Genomic DNA, 5182 nt, shown 5'->3' with positions numbered 1-5182 from the left:
AGAAGAAACAACAAAGCTATTTTCTGCCAATTTATTCCAGTAGAGCTTACCTGAAACCAACTGCGATGAGATGCTGTGTCCTGCGAGCTCAGTTCCAAACAAACACCGCGGAGATGAAATTCCGCCTCTGTGGCGACTTCCGTATGTGGGCAGACATTCTACGTAACAGAGACGTTTGATGAGCTGGGACAAAAGAGTATTAAATTTAAAGATATCCGCCCATGCAGCCGACGCTTGTCAGATGTTATAAATTCAGGGCCGATGTGTCGTCCTCAGGCCGACGTCGGCCAGATGTATGTGTGCTATCTGGGAATTCTACTGAACAAACTCCTGAACTTCAATCTCTCCATGGAATTCATCAGCTTCATCAAATCCTACCTCTCATCTCGTTCTCAAATTGTTAGAATTGAAAATCGTAACTCCAACCCTTTGCAATTATCAACTGGTGTCCCACAAGGTTCAGTACCCGGTCCTATTCTGTTCAGCATGTACATCAATGATTTACCATCTGTGTGTGATAATTGTGATATATTAATGTATGCTGATGACACAGTTATAATTGGTCATGGAAAAACACCAGAGGAAGTTACAACAAAGTTAGCAGATGCTATGTTATTAGTCACAGCCTGGTTTAAACTGTCCTGTCTGCAACTTAACCTGTCAAAAACAGTCTGTGTGTTTTTCTCTAAGAAAAAAACAAACATAAATGTGATGCCAGATGTTTTCATCTCTGGAGAGAGGGTACAGGTGGTTACAGAATACAAATACCTAGGACTGCACATAGATTCAAACCTCAGCTTCAAAACCCACATTAAGAAAGTCAGGAACAAAGTTAAGTTCAGTTTATCAAACTTCAGATTCATCAGGGACTCGTTTTCAACTGAAGCAGCCAAGATGTACTTCTTTGCGATGGTTCTCTCTCACATCACATACTGTCTGACAAGTTGGTCTACTGCAAACACCACAATAATGAAAACAATAGAATCATTATATAAACAAGCACTTAAAATATTAGACAGGAACCTTTCAGTTTTCTTTATTGTCATATACTGAATAAATATAAATTGCTTAGTTGGGAAAACCTCATTATATTCAAAAACATCTGTCTGGTATATAAGATCTTGCATGGTTCAGCTCCTCCTGTTCTATCTGGATACGTTAATTTCAGATCTTCTGGTAATAGGGGTACGAGAGGTGCAGTGAGGGGAGACTGCACAATTTCCTTAAGAAAAACTACATTCAGTCAGGCAGTTTTCTCCTTCAGAGCATCACATCAGTGGAATTCAGTACCACAGTCAATCAGAGTATCTCCGTCATATCATTCATTCAAGCGCAATGCCAAGAAATGGCTTGTCGCAACACAAACATGTGAACATTGATGTTTGCCTCACTATTATATAGGAGCATCATGCAATTGTGGGTTATTGTCACTCAACGGTATGTGTGTGCCGTACAGAATGTTTATCTTGTATGTATATAATGTTTATCTTTAATGGGTTATTTTTTTATATATATTGGATGTTGTATTTCATTGATGCCTTTAACAACTGGCAAAGGGACTACCGATGAAAATTAGCCTCTCGGCTATTTCGGGTACATTTTACATTTGTTTTTTAAAAATGTTGATTAATGTACATTGTCCCTTTTCAAATAAACAAATAAACTAAACTAAACTAAACTAAACTAAACTAAGCTTCCTCTTCTCTACACTTTCCCAATTCAACCACTGTCCCTGTTTAGCCTGGGCCACTACCTTTGCACCCCTTAATATCTCCTCCTGTCTACGTATCTGTTCCACGACCAGCTTTCTTTTATCTTTGAGACCCGCTGTATTCCATACCAGTTTGCCTGAGCCAAGCCCTAGGCCTCCCCGGCCAAACTGAACATTACCTACAATCTCTGCATGCCTAAGAGCTGACTCTGCCTCCTGAACTGCCGATCTTGGGTTCCACTTCCTCCCCTTGGTTGGATTTGGAACCACACTCCTAACTACCACGTCCTTACTCCCAGATAACAAGAGCTCTGTCCTGACCTTGGTACATTTAAATTCCTCTGTTAAACTAGATACTGGCAGCCAGACGTCGCGCTAGACTTTTTCATCGCCGGTCATTTTGACCGACAGGGTCATAAAAATCCGGTCATAATCTATTTTTACCGGTCATTTTAATTTTCTTTTAAAATATTCAAATATAGTTTGTTTAGTTTTCATTCGTTCGATTTTAATAAATCCAACAAGCAAGTTATAAAGTGTGCATTAATAAGGACATGAACGAAAAGATGAACAGACATCCACACACCCGTGCCATTCTGGACACACCGGACGCGGAACCGAAGCGCAGCGCCCAGCAGCGGAGGCAATTTTCAATCGGCACCCATGTTAACCTATCTGACTGTCCACACAGGCCGCTGAGCAGAGCCGAGTGCCCGCGGAGATTCGCGCACTGCAGCACTTCAGTTCGGCGTCTGGTCTATTTTTCACGCGAGCAGTAAAATACCGTGTTTAGAATTTAAAATAACACAACAGTGCATAACCGAACACATTTTTCAATACCCTAATCACTTCATTACAATTTTAATTTTGTGTCACCGAGCCTACAGACATAACTACATAAAAAAAATGGTCAATAACAATATGCCCTATTCATTCAGTGTTTATCCAACACGCTCAATACATGGACATGCAATGACAAATTGTAATTAACTTATTATGTTATAAAAAACGATGAAAATATGGACTTACCCATGTTTAAAATGACCTGTTGAAGTGAAAAAATGAGTACTGATGGGAACAGACAAGTAGAGTCGATGTTCAACCGGCGCGGAGAGCGCAGGAGAAATGCGCTGCCTGTGTGGACAGTCAAGCGCCTGCGAGTACACTCGCAGGACTTCCGCGGCACTACGCGTCCAGTGTGTCCAGGGCTCAACAACGCTACATGAAGCAGATGAATGACTTTTTCTCTGCAGTGTGAAAACAGCAGCCACTGGCTGTGCACTCCACTGTCATGTGGGCAGGGGTGGTAATTGCAACCAGTCAAAATGACCGACGGCCTTCAGATTTTCCGGTCATTGTTGTAAAAAACTGGTCAATGACTGAGAATATCCAGTTAGCGCGACCCCTGCTGGCAGCTGAAGTATCCCTTTTCCATACAATGCAATACTACTTAGGCACCTAGGAGCGCCCAACCACTTCCTAATATAACAGCTAACTGACCTTTCAATTCTCTCCACAACGGATGTTGGAAACTAAACATAACTATGTGTGTGTGTTGGCTAAACGTAACCATGTGTGTGTGTTGGCTAAACGTAACCATGTGTGTGTGTTGGCTAAACTTAACCACTTGTGTGTGTGTTGGCTAAACATAACCACATGTGTGTGTGTGTTGGCTAAACGTAACCATGTGTGTGTGTTGGCTAAACGTAACCACAAGTGTGTGTGTGTTGGCTAAACGTAACCATGTGTGTGTGTTGGCTAAACGTAACCACAAGTGTGTGTGTGTTGGCTAAACGTAACCGTGTGTGTGTGTGTTGGCTAAACGTAACCACGCATGTGTGTTGGCTAAACGTAACCACGTGTGTGTGTGTTGGCTAAACGTAACCACGTGTGTGTGTGTTGGCTAAACGTAACCACGTGTGTGTGTGTTGGCTAAACGTAACCACGCGTGTGTGTTGGCTAAACGTAACCGTGTGTGTGTGTTGGCTAAACGTAACCACGTGTGTGTGTTGGCTAAACGTAACCACACGTGTGTGTTGGCTAAACGTAACCACGCGTGTGTGTTGGCTAAACGTAACCACGTGTGTGTGTTGGCTTAACGTAACCATGTGTGTGTGTGTGTGTTGGCTAAACGTAACCACGTGTGTGTGTGTGTTGGCTGAATGTAACCACGTGTGTGTGTTGGCTTAACGTAACCACGTGTGTGTGTGTGTTGGCTAAACATAACCACGTGTGTGTGTGTTGGCTGAATGTAACCACGTGTGTGTGTGTTGGCTGAATGTAACCACATGTGTGTGTGTTGGGGTCATAGGATCCTGTTTGGAAAATGCTGAAGTTGTCCTTTAACTTCCATCAACTGTGAGTTGATGCTTCTATGATGAGTTATTGCTTTGATCTCTTGGTCATCATGTTATTGGGTAGTTGTTGCTTTTTAACCAATGCTTCACGCAGACAGAGTCTAACATGCAACTAACGATGGTTTTGCTTTTACTCTAATGTGTTGTTAAATCCAGCTACACATGCAGAGAGGGAACTGAAGTCTTCCACTGGCAGAACTTTCCCTGCTTTGATTTGGCCATCTTCTTTGTAGTCCCTGGTCAGACATTTTGTTCCGGAGGCCATGTGGCCTTAGACATTGTGAAATCAGGCAGCCATGTTGTCCTGGAGGCACACTGACACCACTCACCTCATCAGCTCTGTGTCAACTCTCATCAGCAGCTTCCCTTTGTGGCCAGAAAAACGTGACTTCTTTATCTCATCATAAGAAACTTTGAGGCGTTCTGCTCTCTATCTAGTAATCTGTGTCCTATGACCACCAGAGACAAGTGTGTGAGAGAGACATAGTTTAGTTTACTTAAGTTTAGTTGATTAATTAAAGGACAGTGTGCAATGACATTAATCAATTACAAGAAATGAAAACATGGTTGCACCAGATTTAATGAAGCATTAATTTCCATCTCCAAGTCCTACACATAACAAGAAGACACAATAAATGAAAATAAAATTTGAGGTGCAATGCAGACTACAGTAAATCAAATCAAATCAAATCAAATTTTATTTATATAGCACTTTTCATACATTAAAAATGCAGCACAAAGTGCTAAGCAGAATAAAAACAAACAAAAATACTACATGCATATTGAAAACCCGCCCCTCCCACCCCCACATATGAACACACACACACGCACACACATGCACACACATGCACACACACAGTCAATAACATGGAGAGGCGCCACAGCCTACGGCCACAGGGAACGCCGCCACAGAGACCACCCCGACCCAAACATTAGAAAGTTAAAATAACATATAATAGAAGAATTAAAAGAGTGAAAGAAATCAGTTAAAAGCTAAATTAAAGAGGTGAGTCTTGAGCCTCCTTTTAAAAACATCAACAGTCTCTGCAGTCCTGATGTTCTCCGGCAGGCTGTTCCATAAGTGAGGGCCATAATGGCTGAATGCAGCCTCCCC

The sequence above is a fragment of the Epinephelus moara genome, chromosome 5, assembly GCF_006386435.1.
Source record: "Epinephelus moara isolate mb chromosome 5, YSFRI_EMoa_1.0, whole genome shotgun sequence".
NCBI classification, from domain to species: Eukaryota; Metazoa; Chordata; class Actinopteri; order Perciformes; family Serranidae; genus Epinephelus; species Epinephelus moara.
This window is presented reverse-complemented; position numbering follows the sequence as displayed.